The sequence below is a fragment of the Argiope bruennichi genome, chromosome 1 (genome assembly GCF_947563725.1).
Source record: "Argiope bruennichi chromosome 1, qqArgBrue1.1, whole genome shotgun sequence".
Classification (NCBI taxonomy): Eukaryota; Metazoa; Arthropoda; class Arachnida; order Araneae; family Araneidae; genus Argiope; species Argiope bruennichi.
In genome coordinates, this window is record NC_079151.1 from 96,488,649 (window position 1) to 96,506,620 (window position 17,972).

The following is a 17,972-nucleotide window of genomic DNA, read 5'->3' on the forward strand; positions in this document are numbered from 1 at the left end:
GTCGCTTTAAGTGGCTAGTATAATATTTTTTTTCTAAAATTACCATCATTCAACATTTACCTATACCTTATTCTTTGTTTTTATTTCTGTACTAAAAAATATACTTTTATATTTATAAAAAAAATAAATATTTAGAATCGTATGCATATTTGCACTTGAAAGAACTGATAGAAAATACTGCCTCATATATTTATGTATTTTATGACACATTATTCTTTACATATAATACATATCGCAGACGACTAGAAGAGCATGTATTATGTATCGGAATACATTATATACAGAATATGAAAAGAAATAAGAATCCATCCAATTTGAAGCATCTGACAAACATATATCATGTCTTCAGCTTATATTCGTATCAGTACTGAAACCCGGCTTCATATATTTTCAGCTAGGAATTTTCCATTTTGTAAATCCTTTTCTTTAAAGTGCTGCTAGACTAGAAAATATTTTTGCTGTTCGGTGTGGAAACATCTGATCCTTTTATGCCATCTGTTACTAAGAAGGCTGAATCAGGCACACTCCTAAACTGCTTTCTGATCGATCAGTATATGAGTCTTCTCTTTCAAATGCAGATTTTAAATTTTAGATTTCCATGCTGTTATGTTCGGTAAATAGTTAAATATTTTCATAGATTTTTGTTTCATCCATTTTTTAATCGTTATTTTTTACTAGCCATCTTTGGCGACCAGACGATTCGCAAATCTTAATACTTGTTAAAATGTTTAAATATTTTATGCAACTTATCTTTCAATAGTTTTTTCATCAAAATATTTTTAAGCTTCAAATTTTGATAGTCATATTATTCACTCATAAAGGCCTTAAGCCATAATGTACTATGTATCTCTCTAATTTCCTGTCAGCCTCCGTAAAATTTCTACTTTAAATTAAAATGGAAATGATTAAAATGGCATTAATATAAAAAGACATTTTTTATTGAAATCAAGCATTTTTTAAAAATATGAATAATGGAAACAGAGTCGCGCAACATTTAAATCTTATATGTAAAACAGAATGATTTTCATAATTTTTATCACAAGAAATAGGTAACAAATATCACAAGAATCACGTAATATCACAAGAAATAGGTAACAAAAATTTCTCAGTAACTATTATATTTTATCTGTCTATAAATATACTTCCCAAAATTATAAAGTCTAAATTTTATAGAGTCCTCTAGTTTAAAAGAATCGTATTCCGCGAAATATTCTTGCCACTTCAACTTTTAATTAAATAAATGAACTTTTCTAACTTTTGCTGTCAAATCTGATCGATTTATGAAATTTTGAATAGAATACTTTTCAATAGAATAGTTCAACATTTGTTATTTATTGTTATGAAGTTTGAATAGAATAGTTCAACATTTATTATTTATTGTTATGAAGTTTGAATAGAATAGTTTAACATTTTCATTATTTTAGAACAATCAGTCTTGAGAAATCCTGGACGCTGATTGGGTATTTATTATCTTTGAGACGATCGATGAAGTGATCTAGAATAGCCTGTTTTTATTAAATAGTGATATTCAAATATTCATAAATTAGTCATCTGTGGTAACTGGATTAGTTAATTATCATTCAACAATTTTTATATAAAATATTAATGAACGAGAATGGAGGGTATATATTTGAAGCCCGTTTCAGAGCCGCGATGTTTGGTGGTAAGGTCTCGACTTCGGAACTGAAGGGTTTTAGGTTCGAGACCCGCATCCACCGATGAACCTTCGTATAAGCATGTCTGATGCACGTTAAATCTGGTGGGGCCAAACGCCCTCCCGATGGTGTGGTGTGGAAGTTTGGAGATAAGGGGCTAGCACATGTGTCGTCCTCGTCATCTGACCGAGGTTCAAAATTGAGAGATCTGTCCCGAAATAGCCCTAGTGTTGCTTTAAACTAGGACGTCAATATAATTAAACTAATCGAAATCCATTTCATTGAAGAACAACATGCAAGCGGGATTAATGAATTTGAAATTTGTCGGAACCAACTGCCTCCTATTTGTATATATATCAATTTTGAAGAATTGAGGCTTGTTCAGGCACCGTCTTCGTCATCCGATTGCAACTTAAAATTTTGAGTTCAGTCCCACAATAGTTCTCAATGTTGCTCCGAATGGATCTAAAATGTGATTTAAGTACATTGAAATTATAAAATTCTTCTAGTTCATAAAAAAAAATTTTTACGATTAATAGCATATTTCTTCAAAAAATATGTATTTATTTATCTATTTTAGTTTTGCTTGTGTTTATTATATGCTGTCAGCTGCAAATACTTTGTCACGTTAAAATTTTAAAAAGAAAACTGTTGTGCCGTTTAAAAATATATGAATCTCGGAAACGAGAAAGCTGAACAGAATTGAAATTTTACGCAGTTTTTACTTCCCTCCCTCCCCCCCCCCCGAATATTTCATCTTAACTCACAGAATAATCAATTGTATATTTTCTTCTGAAGCGATCTATTATATAATACATGAGGATAATTATAATCAAATTCGTAATTGCGAAATGTTATATATAATTATTATAATCAGTCACATTAATTAAATATAATATAGATGCAAAAAAGAACGATACGACAAACATTGCGTATTTTTATTATAAAATTAACATATCATTAAGTATTATTATTAATTGAAAATTTTGTAATCATTGATATTTATCAATGTAATCGTGGATATTATTTTATCAATTAACTCATTTTCATGATAACCCTTTTTTATTTTTGACTAATTACTTTTTTTTTACAGTGTTAAAGTTGCTCTTAACAAGTGCGACTACCGACGTTTTTTGGACAAATTAACTCGACTAAAAAGATTGAGATATAGTGAAGTTTATGAAAGGCTGTGCGGAGCAGTGAGTGGGCTAACGTAGGGTAAGCAAGATGACATTTTATTTTGAAAAATAAATTATTCATGGAAAAAATGGGACGCCAAATGTTGTGAAAAATTTACATTGTTAAAAGAATGTTTAATATAAAAACATTAAAAGTTTTTAATACTATTTTTAAACAACAATTAATGCTACTTAAAATATTTTTTTCAAAAACAATTGTTCCTTCTAGGTCATTCTGTTTTTAGTCCTTGTGATTAAGAAATAATATCAGCGTGTAACTATGTTACTTTATGTTAGCTACTATAAGTTAGTATACTATATATTAATTAGCATTAAACATATAGTAAAATCCACAAAAAAATAAACCTTTTATAACAAAGTAAAATTGCTTCATAGATTAGGAAATAATAATGGCTATCAATTCATAAACATTCTTTGCCGATTGAGTCTTACAAAAAACGATGGGAAGTGTGATATGATATGGGCCATAACATGGCATGATAGAATTGGTATATAAAATGTAATTTTTCAGAAATCTAAGAAATTTTGTCAACTAAATGTATCTGCAGTCCAGTCTTTTCATACAACAGCCATGACCTAAGGTTAAGAACTCGCGAGTTCAAGCACTTCGTGAAACATTTCGCACATAAGAACAATTTCTAAAATAACAAATATTATACAAGTAATGGAATGAACTCGTATAACATGCCTTTATTTGTTTTATTACGCAACTGCACAGTATAATAAGAGCAACAAATACAAAATAAGCAATAGATTACGTATGATGTTGGTACCAGCAATTATTCTTCGAATATAATTTCATCCCCAAATTTCGCATACGAAAAGAAACAATGAGGAAAATAGTAATAAAGAAATAACTTAGTATCATTAATTCATTTTTTTTAAATAGCTGAAGATTTATAATTTTAATGCAAGGGTTAAAAAATTTAACAAACAAAACAAAATTACAAACAAAGTATTTTATACTTTCATGATTTTACTCTAGTATTGCGAGGGCAGTTTCTTATTCCAAAGATTTCTTCAATAAGTTATTTTTGTGAAATATTTATAATTACAATAATTATTTATATTTAATTGAATTTTTATGAAGTTCTTTTTATTATTTTTGCATTTGTACAGAGCATTGTAAGAAATAAAAATTACAAATAATTCACCTACTATTTATTATTTGAAGATAAATAACATATAATACGAAACCATTACTTAAATCAAATTCTATTTATTATAGTAATTTATTTGGTATAAATCGAATTTGGTTTATTTGGTATAAATCGAATTTGGTTTATTTGGTATAAATCGAATTTGGTTTATTTGGTATAAATCGAATTTGGTTTGGCTAATCAGGATAAGACTAATTTATATGAATTATTAGGAATTTAGCAAATTGTAAAGAATTTGACTTCCTCATTACATGGAAAAAGTGCACATCAGATACCATTTAAGTCATTTCATATTGGGTTATGAAACTGCAGTCATCTTTTCTCAGAGAAATAAGGAAATTATTTAAAATAATTAGAAATGATTTTTACATTTAAAATAATTTGCAAACCCAAACCGCCATTCCTAACCTCCAGTTCGATTTCGCCAGTTTTTTATTTCATTTGGCAGCTCATCAATGTTATGTCCTCCGTAATTCCTCCATTTATAAAAGAAGTTCCAAATTCACTATTTCGCCTTGCATTCTCCATGGTTTAAGAAAAAATTGATAAGAACTCCCAGCCACAATCATTGTACCTATTTCGTTAATTTTTATTTGAGATAAAAAGTTTTGATCCCCAAATATGTTTATAGAGATTTCCTGCCTCATCTACCCATCAGTTTCCGGATAAATGACAAAATAGGACTTCAGAAGAGTCTTTGTCTCAGCAATCAGATTTCGTTCATTTTATTCATCTATTAACCTTACCACTTTTTATTTATCGGTAACTATTCAATATGCTTTGTATTATAAAGGTATAGCTTAAAATAAATCTTTACTAAATTTAAATGTAGTTAAAATGTTATGTAAAAAAACTAAACTGAATTAATTCTATTCCGGTGATGGAGGAACAGATGATCGTTATAGGAGGATAGAGGATATAAAAATGAAATTGTTGCAGTTTACTTAACATGGATATTTCAATGCTTTCTATTTAAATATTTATCTGGAAACCATGAAAACCATTAAAGTATTCGAAAGTTTGAAGCAAGAAAATGTTAAATAAAACAAAATTTCCGCCAAAAAACAAACATGGAGGCAGAAATGAAGTCTTTTCAAGGTTAAGCAATCAAGTGAGGATATACATCACTGTCAAATAAATATAAAAGAGGTGAATGATTGATTAAAATGTGTTCAGTTTCCACATACTTATCTTTAAAGATGAAAAATATTTTTATTGAAGATTCATAATGTTATTGGTTTTCTAAAACTCTTTTATTGATTTTTTCATCTGTCTGACTTTTCAGACTGACGGCGGAAAAAATTAATTTTAAAACCACATAGACATAATAAAAACAGAACAGAGGGTGGTGGATGGTTAATAAAAAGCTATGTTGACATTATAACCGTAATTTTCTCGTGAATCGATATGTTTATCTTACTTACGTTTTGGTGAGGATGGTGACTATTTTTTGTTTACATATTAATTTGTCTTTTTTTTTTTTTTTTTCAAAAATCTTTCTGGAAAATAAAATATCAATATCATTTTAAAAGTTCAAACATTGAAGAAGGATATTTTATTTTTTGCGATTCTGGTAAAGATTTTTCACTAATGAAGCTATTGCAAGGATTTAAGTGTGTAAAGAGATGGTTTAGAACTTTTAGGAATTTCAATAATATTTACTTTTATTAAAAATTTATAAATATATTACACACATTGTTCTCTCTCAATACATCAAATATACAAAAAATACAATACAATATACAAAAAAATACATCATATTCTTAAAACTGCTGTATTTCTCCATTTGTTCCTATTATTTTAGATCATTATCTAATGAAATTCTTTAAAGAAACCTTTAGCATATTAGGTATTTGAGATTTGTCTGTGAAAAAACACATATCCATACTTGTTATTCATTGTTCTGATCATTTGTTGAGTAGTTGCTCCTATTATTTTAGATAATTATACCGTGAAGTTCTTTTATAGAGATAATTTACCATTTTATGTATTTGATATATCTATAAAGGTTGCCGAAAAGAAATATTCAAGTTGAATGAAAAGAATATCTTTATTGGAAATCAAAAGAAAATGCCATGGGTATTGTAACACAGGTCTCATTGTTTAAGTAGCAGGTCTATGCCTTTGCTGTAGAAAGATGGTGGTTTATTTTTAAGGAACCCTGCACAGCTTCCTTGATTTCGGCACCCGAATGGAAGTGTCCCTTGTAATGCTTTTTTAAATGACTCGAACATGTGGAAGTCACAGGGTGACAAATCCGGACTGTACGGTGGGGTGTTCCAACATTTCCCAGCGGATTTTTTTTTTAAAGTCGTTTGGCTTTCAAGAGAGACTTGTGAGCGGGCATTGTCAGGGAGAAGGATTACTTGTTGTATGAGAAGGTCTGACCGTTTTCTTTTGATAGCTTTCCGTAGTTTCGTCAGAGTACTGCAGCAGTGTGTTGAATTGATTGTTCCTTCTCCCTTGTTGCAGAAAATTTATCACGCGTGGTCCACGGCAATCGAATCATCCGAAACCGTCCTACCGCACATTGTTCGGATCTGGACGCATCTATGTGTAGCACGATTTTAATTTCAATCAATTTCCTCTCACCGTTGAACGTCTTATGCAATTCACACTTTATATTCCGTTTCAGTGGCATTATTCTAGATGCAGTCATTCTGACGTAATCACAAGTGTACACTTTTCATTTGAGCAACCCTCATGTGTAAAAAATACATTAATAGCTGTTGTTCATTATTCGAAATTATTTGCTTCGCCGTTGCTGTTAGAATTTTAGTTTATAATTTTGCGTAATTTCCTGAACTGATAGATATTATTTTGCTTAATTTCCTGAAATGATAAATATTATTTTGGTTAATTTCCTGAACTAATAGTTATTATTTTGCGTAATTTCTTGAACTGATAGTTATTATTTTGCGTAATTTCCTGAACTGATAGTTATTATTTTGCGTAATTTCCTGAACTGATAGTTATTATTTTGCGTATTTTTGGATGCTTCTAAGTAAAAAGTGTATTTAGGTGTTACGTATTAATATATAATGTTGGTGTTTCTTTTTCTTGCAATCAATTAAAATTCAAGTACCATACGATTCACACAGAAGCCAATGTGTTTAAGACTCAAAAACAGAACTTTAGGGGTATTAATGTTTTTAATGCATTGATAACTATTAATTAATGCATAAAAATATAAATAATTAGTAATACATGCAGGCCTTAGAAATTAGCAAAGATTGTAAATCAATCAATAAATTAAAAAGAATATTATTTATTTCATTAAAATTTACAAAAATTAGAAAAGATTTTAAAAAAACAGATAACCCCATCGGTTTCTAAGCAATTCACAATATTTTTTACGAGTACGAACTGCATTTGCTTGATTCTCTTCCCTAATCTTTCGTTTCTTGACTGAAATGGCTTTCAAACAGATGTTCACATATTTGTGGGAAGCTAGTGTTGAAAACGTTACCGTTTCAATACTAACCGAAATAACTTACCTGCCGTTTTTCATTGTTAACAACGTGAAGTTAAATTCCAATGATGTATGTTTACTGAATATAAACAACTAACAGAAAACATCTGTGAAACCATTTAATAAATTCCCGTAATCTTAAGTATTAGCTAGAATTAGCTTCTCATTTGGCAAGCATATTTAAAATTGTAGATATTATGTCTAAAGTTGATTTGTTTGATTAGTGCAACATTTTCATGCTAACCGAATGGGATTAGCCCTCTTAGCATTGCGTCGTGACAAAATAATTATGGAGATATTTGCACCATCGCTTCATTTTCTAAACTTTAAAAAATCCCTTCATTGTATAAAAGATTTCACTTTATTCCCTCGCTTATGGCTCATTTAGAGTTTACCTAACTGGTCAATTGAATAAGGACTCGAATTCAGAACTGAGAATATGTCGCCTGTTTATCTAGAACAAATTTTTGAAAGCGGTATCGTATGTTTCGAAATATACAAGAGCAAATCTTTGTTTCCCTTTCAGCATCCTGTGGACCATAAAAAAAATAAGTGTAAAGCACAAAATGAATTGATTACCAATAGATATATACAAACATGATTACTGCTCGATAAAATCCCCTTAAAAATTCAGGTATTTGTCACATCGGTGACAAAGTTCTAATCTAATTCAGATTTTAAAAACATAGCCATCAGTGATGCGAGATGGGACTTATTCCTTCGAACTCCCTCGTTAGTTTCGGAGCTTCGATTTTCTTACCAAATTCTAAATTCAGAGATGAGAGGAAAATCATTCGGTTTTAAATTGCGTTTCCTTGAATAAGCGTGGACATGGACACAATTATCTCAATAGAAGATCTTATTCTAAGACTTGAAACGATTTTTTTCGAAATAATGATGATGCTGGAACGTATGACAACGAGCTGGCCGACCATCATGCCAACCTTACAACTTTTGAAATTGAATGTATAGACTTTCTTTAAAAAGTAATTCTAAGAATTTCCTGCACATTTAAAAAGTGCACTAAGACCCATCTTACGTCACTGATGAGAACAATTCTGATAGAAAAATACAAGAACCTGGTCCATGGATATGACAAATGCCTGAATCTTCAATGCCAAAAAACAACCATCTTTGTAAATAAACTTTGACAATCCATTTATTTTATTCTCTATTTTTGTCTTTTTGATGACCCGTCGTAGTTTGAAAGATAAAGAACGGATTTCATATACATGTTATTCTGAATATAAATATCACAAAACATATAATAATCACCAAATATAAAATAGTTTAAATTATTTATTACTTCACTGGCAGCATCAGTTTGTGTTTATTCATTTGTGAAGCGATACAAAGAATTATTACGAAGGAAATATTTTACGATTGAATTGTTTGCGATTATTAAATGTTACCTTTTACGACAACTCAATACTGGAATACATAATTTATAAGTAGTCTGCTGCATTCTCAGAATTCTTCGAATTGCTTCACATGACTCTTAGCATCTTAAATAAATGCATTGGAATAACTACTTCCTGCTTGTTTAATGAGGGGACAACTTTCAGACATGGAAACAAATTGCTGCTATACATTATCTCCACAATAAGCTGCAGCATATTCATTATTACATAACTGGTTGAGTACACTTAGCAATGTGTGTCCGATCTTCACTATTCAAATATGTTTGAGTGTTAATTATTCATTAAATGGTAATAATTTTCTGAAACGTATATTTCTTATTTAAAATATATCAACATCTATTATTGCTTCATTCGTAAAGAATACATTATTCAATGAGAAATATTTTCAAATCATGAAATAAATAACTATTTGCTCTCCGAAATATTTAAAACTGGAATACTTTACTAATATGCAAATTTAAAAGAATGCATTTGGAATTTATTTTTTATTTCAAATGTTGTTTGCACTATTTTATTTAAATTTTATGTTTGTAAACATGAACTTTTATGATGGAATTTCCAATTGCTCCAAGATTTTCCAGAGTTGTCCAAATTTTGTGAACTTGTTTTTTCCCTATAATATCACTCTTTTGTAATTATGACTAGAAATTAGTTTCTAGTTATTTAATTTGTTTAATAAATATTTGTTTCTCCACGAAAGGTTCGGCGTGTTGCGAATTTTAGAAAGGAAGGGAATTCAAGACTCCTTAAAATTTACTCATGAATTACAAATTAAAAATAGAAAATATTCAAATAAAATTATGTACACTAAATAAAAATGTTTTTATAAAAACATTTTTTTAATTTATATAATTTGATACGATATTTTATAATCAAGAAATATGTTTAAATAACCTTTGTAACATTAAGATAAATGCGGAAATGAATTGAAAGATATAAAATATTACTTTAAATTTTTCAGATTTTGTAAAGTGAGAAACATTTGTGGCGCTTTCATAAAGGCAAACAGGAAGAATTTGGAATGTAAATTTAAAATAGACTTGTTCTTCCTATATATACTGAAAAAAAAAACTTATTTTGCATAAATTAAAGTGCTCAAGTTGTCCTTATAGGAGTATTAAATTCTAGCCGCTTTGACAGCATGCTTGTTTGCATAAATTAACTTTTTCCAAATTAACAGTTTAATCGTCTAAAGACTTTTAAAAAAAAACTTGTTTTTTTTATAAAATTGAAAATTTTGAATTTAATTGAATTAATCTACTTCAAATTATCGTCCTTTAAATTAAAAATCTATTACAAATAAATCAAAATAAATGCAGAAGAAAAACTCCTACTACAGAATTTTTTAAAAAGCAACTTTCTATCTTAATTTTTATATTGATGAAGATATGTGAATGAATTTTTTTGACTGGATATGTTTTTGAATTTCACTGTAACATTAAAAAAAAACGTTGTTATAAATTGTGTATCAAACTAAAATTAAAAGAAAATTTTAAGAATAAAGAAATAATTGTGCGAATGGAAACTCATACCATTAAAATGGTATTTTTCAAGGTAATGCAAAAAATTTTGTGGATAACTATTTTTGAAATATGAACAGAAGTTTTCATAGGCAAGCCATAACTATTACTTATTTGGCGGTGGTTCAATCTGTGTTTGGGCTAGATCAAACTTTCTGTTTGAGGTCTGTTTCTGTGATCTTGATTTATCTTCTTTCCTCTGACTAAATGGAGGTTTCGGTACTCTTTCTTTCAAGAATATCGTTTAATATTTTTCACCTCCTTTAATTAATTAAGAAAATCATTGGATTAAGTGTAACTGTAAACATATTCTACATTTGTTTACATTTAGTTGTTGACATTTGATAAGTGAAAGGTATCATGCATACAAGTTTTAGATGTGTATGTATAGCAATAGTTCTTATGATATGACTTCGTAAAAACTTCTATATAATCTATCGTAGTCCCTTAAACTAAACAATCACACTTTATTCAAAGGCTCATAAATACAATAAGTAATAATTTATTCGTGTTTAATTTTGTTTTGGTTTTTTCCGAATTTTTTGATTTTTTTTTTTCTTAGTTGCGAAAACTTTTTTGGCTCTTCTCATTCTTTTTAACTCAAGTTCCTGACCATGGTTATTTAACTCTTTAACATCCAAGTACTTTTCAAGCGGCGCTCCCTTTAACATCCAGACTTTCTCAGCGTGTCTCTGGAAGACATGGACTCTTCCCTGCTGGGGGCATTTACCCCCCGCACTTCGAAGTAATAAATCTATCGACGCTCCATCTTGAATAATTGCCTTGCGGTTTGCGACAACGAGATTCATTTTCTATCAGCTTCAGAGTTTTGTTCTAATGTATTTATATTTTATTGTGTGAAGGATTTCGCTCGTAGTCTTTCTGTGGAATTTTTATTTACAAAAAAATTGAAATTTATTTTATAATATATATATATATATATATATATATATATATATATATATATATATATATATATATATATATATATATATATATATATATATAATATAATATTGTGTGTGTAAAATTTATGTTAGGCTTCCAAACCATTTAAATAAAAACTGGCTTTACTAACAATTTCAAAAACATCTTTGTTTCATCTAATTTTCAATAGGTTTTTACATTTTTTTTTTCTTTTTTGCAAAATTAAATAATGTCGTATTTAATTTTTTTTTTTTTTTACATAGTAATGTAGAACATACATTGTGCATATATCAATGCAATGAGTACATTTTTTTTACATGATATAGATGCCAATGTAATTCAGTAATAGACTAGATAATGTTTTAAATCTGCATTTAATACCAAAATAAAAACATTCGTTGAATAAAAAAAAAAATAAATGTTATTGTACCTTTTGAAAGACGTTTAGAAAATACGTTCTTTCAACACTCAGCTAAGATTTCCTTTTGTCTTTAGGGTTTTTTTTTTTTTTTTTTTTTTTTAGTATAAACGGTTATATTCATTGAATTTTTAAATACAAAATATTTTGCATTTTCGATAGTGATACTAGAAAATTTTTTTAGAACTTTAATTAAATTTTTAAAGAAGTTTTCACATTTTGTTTCCAAAACCTTAAGCATTCTTGCTTTTACATTAAATAATTGAAAAAGAATGTAGGGGTAAATATAAATTCCAAAAATATCTTCATTTTGCCTCTCATTTTTACTAATCTTTTAAAATATAACTTTTAAAATTTTTGTCTAACCAAGAGAATATATTACGTCAAACGTTATATATCGAAACAATTCGATATAGATGAGATAACATATTTTTAAAATTTTATTTAATACTGAAATACAAAAATTTATAAAAGAAAATTCGGGGGAAAAATTACTCAACGAAATATATTTTGAAAATACATTCCTTCAGTTTTCAGCCTGAACATTTTACTAAAACATTCATCACTATTACATAAACTAAATATGAAGATTTAACACATTTACTATTACAGTTATCATAAACATTACTCTTTTAGTAAAAACTGTCATGCTGAATTTCTGATTTTAAAATGTTATGTGAAGTTTTCTATAGTATTGTTAAGACAAGATAAATTTTTGAACTAAAGTTTCATATTAAATTACCCCAAATTTACGCATGAGGGAATCATTTGCAAATTTTTGATAATAAGTCAATTATATAACATTTTTTGACCCCTCATCTCTATCTCTCTCGTTCATCTAATCCTCGTTAGTTTCATCTCCTGCTTCTTTGTTTAGAATAAACTAGAGATCAGCTAAAGTATCATTTTTTGGCCAACCATCTTCGCTTATAGATGACTGTCACTTTCATCAGAAGAAAGTAAAATTGCTTTAATTTCTTCTTCAGTGTGTTCATGATTTCTTTTACTCATATTGAAGAAATAATAAGCGTTTCAATACAAAAATTACTCTGGTAATCCAAAAACCAGATTCGCAGTACGTAAAATAAAGAATAGAAATTCTCAAATGAAGAAATTTTCAGAATGGCATTCGAAAAAGGAACTCAGTATTTATATAACTTATCTCAATCTGTGAAGGGAGTGATAAAGAATACACCCAATCTTTTTTTTTTTTTTTTTTTTTTGTCTTTTAATGCTATTTTGAAAGCGGTACTTTGTACACGACCTCAGAAATTCACAGTCTTTTCATGACAGAAGAATAAAGCGGCTGTCCCACGACCAATCCAGACGACAGCGGGCCACGCGTTCCCCTTTCGACCCCTCTTGCGGTTTTCTGAGATGCTTTGATGTTTGTCCAGTTTACCGACAATTTGCTTCTGATGCTTATCCGAAAAATAACTTGTCGGTGTCCTTGTACATCATTCATCGTTAACCGAGCACTTCAGTGGAAAATTTTTTATAAATGGTCTAAAATCTTTCAAATTTTGAGCTAACAGCACATGAAAATAGAAACTAAAACCCTTTCAAAATAATAAATATACGCCAACAACCTATTTACTGAATCCCTCCTCAATCCCTACCGCTCTAAGGCACAGGGGAATCTACTGTGAAAAAGCCGCGATTGTCGAAGATAACGAGGACCTCCTGGAGTGTTTAGTAGAGCAGCGGCTTTTTAATACCCATCTCCCCTGAAACGGCTAGCAGCCGTCCGAAACCGACCCACGTGGAAGTTATAGAGCAAATTCTCAAACCACCCGGTTGGAATTGAGAGGGTTTTAACAAAGATTTGTAATTTTTTTTTAAATCCAAAGATGGCACATTTAGCGTGGTTTCGAAAAAACGAAATTATACCGGTTAAAATTCTATTTCATCATTTAAAAGCATACGTTTTGTGTGTGTGTCATTTAGAAAAGATGTCAGAGCATAAATCTGTTTAGTAGGCATAATTTAAGTGGGATCTTCTATATATCAGCCTTTTAAAACCACAGACTGTCTTTGCAATTTGTGAGGAGCGGGGGGGGGTAAGAAGTTTTTCTTGTCTTTGAAAGAGAAATTGGTATGTTCCTGTATTCTGAGGTATTCGAATTTAAATGAAGAAAGAGTTAAGAATTATCTGAATTCGATTTAGGAATGAGAGCGTATAGTAAAACTTAAAATAAAGCCATAAAAAAACTTATCGAAAAAGAAAATTTTAAGTATTGCTAAACACTTTTATTGATGCAAATCAAGAACGAATGGTAATATAATGAAAAGAAAATCAAATTAACAGAGGTTATAAGCTGCATCATATATAAACATATATATGAAAAATGAAAGTACTTCATTTCTTATCACTATAAACCTTTTTATATCTTATTTTATAATTGAAAAAAAGTATTTTTTAATATCAATAATGAAAAGAAGCTGGTAAAAGTTTGTGAATCATTAGATCTCAATTTAAATTTCAAAAATAATGCTTTTGTATCAAATTTATAATTAAAATGAAGTATGTAAATATGAATAGTTTTTTTTTTTTAAATCCATGGATAAATTTACTTTAATATGTGATTTAGAACTATAATATTGGAGTAAGCCCGACTTCTTCAATTAAAAATTTGAAGCTGGGTGTAACATACAAAAATGCATTTTCAATTTCAAGCAGATATGAAACACTAATATTCCTCACAAACTTGAAATCAAATTTTTGACGATTTTTAAATTTTTTTCTACATTTATTTCCTATTAGATAAAGTAACAGCGTAAAGACCTCACAAGGCGACATGTATGATGATGATGAGCTTGAAAAATAATATTGCACTTGAAAATGCATAGCCTTTTGCATATCTTTGACCATTTTAATTATTATTTATCTATGAATATTTGACATGATTAATTATAACACATTTTCTCCAGCTGTTCAATTGATAGCGAAAGCTGATTAATAAACTCATTCTGAATCTAATTATAACTATTAAATGATAAATTGACTATGCACGTATTGTGAATAGTGATAATTTCCGGTTATATTGAATATCAAGTTAAGAACAATTATATAATCATTCTTTGAGGATAAACGCAGATTTAATTAATAGAAATAAGAGATTAAACTCTTGCTGCAAATATCACAAAATGGGCTTGGGAAATTCAGTTTTCTTGTTTATGCATATTTTTAAATAATTTTTAGTATCGATTTTTTAAATCATCGACCATATTCATTTTAATATTTCTAAAGGCCGGATAATGGATTATTTTTTTATATAAAATTGTTATGAATAACCAGCATGATTTTGAAATGTCGTACAAAAAGCTATTTGAGTTAGTTTAAACGTTTTTATATGTTTTACAGGTTAAAATCAAAGTCTTCAGATTATTGCTACAAGCTATGTAAGAATGGACTACTGCTTTTAAATTATCGCAGGAATATATCAAACGCGATATGATTGTTACGAGTCTTTGAGTCCTAGGTCTTCAGAATAATAAAACACTAGTTTTTCTCTTTCGAAGGCAAGAAAAATTCCCTTTCCTTTCTTTCTTCAAAGAACTTATTTGTATTTTCTGTTCTTAAGGAATCTCATCTGTTTACAAGATAAAACCCAACTTAGGCTATAGCTGTTTTGTGTACTTTCTTTTTTCTAGGATAGGTTATCTTAAGAATATAGCACATGCATCGGATATTCAAGTAATTACAGTTAATAAAGGGAAGTAGACATTTTAACGAGACACTTGGCCGTTTCGGGTATCATTGATCCTAAGAAAAACAGACTTTCTGGCCACGTATGTGTTGAAAGAGTTAAAATAACAAATATATAACAATACATCTATAACTATCTATGTCTATATATTATGCGTGTATAATGACCTCTCAATTTAAATCCTAAAGAATATCCTAATTTTTAGCTGAAATTATCCCAAGTTATTTCATTCTAGAATGCTCTTATTTTCGGATCCAAATACCACCGTTTTATTTAATTATTTCTAATACGCGCTCTAAAGAAATGCTGAAACAGTAGATCTCAAGGATCGAAGGAAAAAAATTCCGAACACCAAAGAATGCCATTCAAAAATACCTAATATTCCCTTTCCTAAATCGACACTTGTCAAAGAAATTCCCATCAGATTTTCATATTAAAATCACTGAAGATAAAAAAAAATATATCGTTTTGCTCTTTTGTTCTAATGGGAACGTAAGTATTCCGCCTTTCGTCCCCTTGTACAAATTATGTCTCTCGTGGTAAAATGAAGTTAAATCCAAAAGTTCCTTCTTTTCAGAAACGCATCTGCAAAATTGTAGAATTATATGAATATATAGTATAAGATGCAAATTCAAAAAGGAAAAGAGTTGCAGCCTTAAAACAACCTATTCGATAGTAAATCTCCAAAGAAAACAGCAGGCCATTAAAGAACAAAATAGAGGACTGTCACTCCGTTTGTTTATACTATGGACTGACTTGTACTTGCTAAGAAATAATATACAAGGATTTCCCTGATTATAAATAATTACTACGAAAGAAACTTTAAATATAATGTACTAAAATTTTCACTATGGAGTAGCCGTGTTCTTCATTTTTCTAGTGCAAAAGATGGTGAAGCTAATACAGAAAAAGTAATTTTACATTCAATTATCGAAATGGCTTCAAAGAAGTTAAATTGAAAATAGTATTAATGTCGTAGGCTCTCACACGATATTATTGAGCTAATTTTTTTCTCTTTTGGGGTTACATAAAGGGCAAAGAGCATGCATCACTGGTTAAATTTACTCATGCATTTAAAGTTGAAATCAATGTGGCAGCCGAGATGTTGGATAATATGTAGATTGAAGCTACCAAGAGTACTCGCGTTGAAATTTGTCATTAAGTGTTCTATTTAAAACTTTATAAAAATCTATACAATATATCGAAACAATCATGTGCCGAATTATAATAGTTTTTTTTAACAATATTTTGTATTCAGGATAAGTTGCTATGACCTCTTTTTGTCACTTTTATAGTATATTGAATAATTTTAATTATAAGTTAAATATTTTTATTAGGAAATGATTACCATTTATTGAAAATTTCAAATATCATTGAATTTTTTTTTTTGGTTTTGGCGATTTTTTTACATTTACGAACTTTTTTCTATCATTGTAAATCCGAAACATGTTGTGATATATAATTTTTTCTCTGATTTTAATTTAAATTACCACGTGACATATATAATGTCGTTTTATAAATTTGATGAAATATGCAGCTTATCTCACCTTCCAAATTATCTCTGCAACATTTTTCACATCTACAAAATTTATGAAAAAACATATTTAATACTCATGATATCTTTTCTTTCAAATTTTTGTGGGAGAAGCTATATTGCAATATTTCCATAATGAATACATTACTAAAGAAAAGCTGGAACTTGCACAGTTATAAATGTTGTGTATAAGAAAAATTGAAAACAAATATAAATAAATTTTTTAATGAAGTGGGTTTCAGATATGCAACAAATCAGTGTGTGTGTGTGTGTGTGTGTGTGTGTGATAATTTTATGAAATGGTCATAAACGTTTTTTATCTGTATCCTAAACTATTTTTATCTGTATTGCCTAGTCTAAACAAGTTTCACGTCTGAATCAAAAATTAATACCGTAAATCTAATCATATATTTAACATGCAATTTTTAAAGCACACTATGATCTGAAAGCTGTAATATTTTCTAATCTATTAAGTATTTTTTTTTTGTTGTTGCTCTTTATTTAGAAATTTTTAGGATTTCTTTTTTAAATTTGCGTTACATTTTTATTATTAAATTTAAACAAATTGTTCATTTTAGGTTATACGACATGAAGTAGCATCATTATTTATTCATTTCATGTGAAGGCAATGCCGGAAGATTAGAAAATAACACTGAAGTGCATGACTGACAATATGGTTGGATAATTTAGCACCCTCAACTCATAATCGCCATTTAGATATTTTCAGTTAAGTAACAAATAAAATGACTAAGAAATTCAAAAGCCTCTATTGTCTATTTTTCATTCTATAAATTTCATTTAAATAATCAAAAATCTAGAAATTTTATTTAGTTAATTTTTTATTCTAATAATTCAAGACTTTTAGACCTCACAGTTAAGATGAATGAATTCGCATTCTTCTCAGTCTCATGAAAAATGTAAAGTTGGCTTACTTTTTGGGATTTCTATGCCGGGAT

General features: G+C 28.7%; 1 long non-coding RNA gene across 2 annotated transcripts in view; it reads left to right on the top strand.

Annotated features, from left to right (window-relative positions):
- The window catches only part of LOC129980236 (uncharacterized), a 29,029-nt gene extending 11,331 nt beyond the window's left edge, over positions 1–17,698 (top strand). For both annotated transcript variants that reach the window (XR_008785236.1, XR_008785235.1), the window contains 2 exons: positions 2,749–2,873; positions 17,595–17,698. This is a non-coding gene — a long non-coding RNA (uncharacterized LOC129980236). The remainder of the gene's footprint in view (positions 1–2,748; positions 2,874–17,594) is intronic.
- The last annotated feature ends 274 nt before the right edge of the window (positions 17,699–17,972 follow it).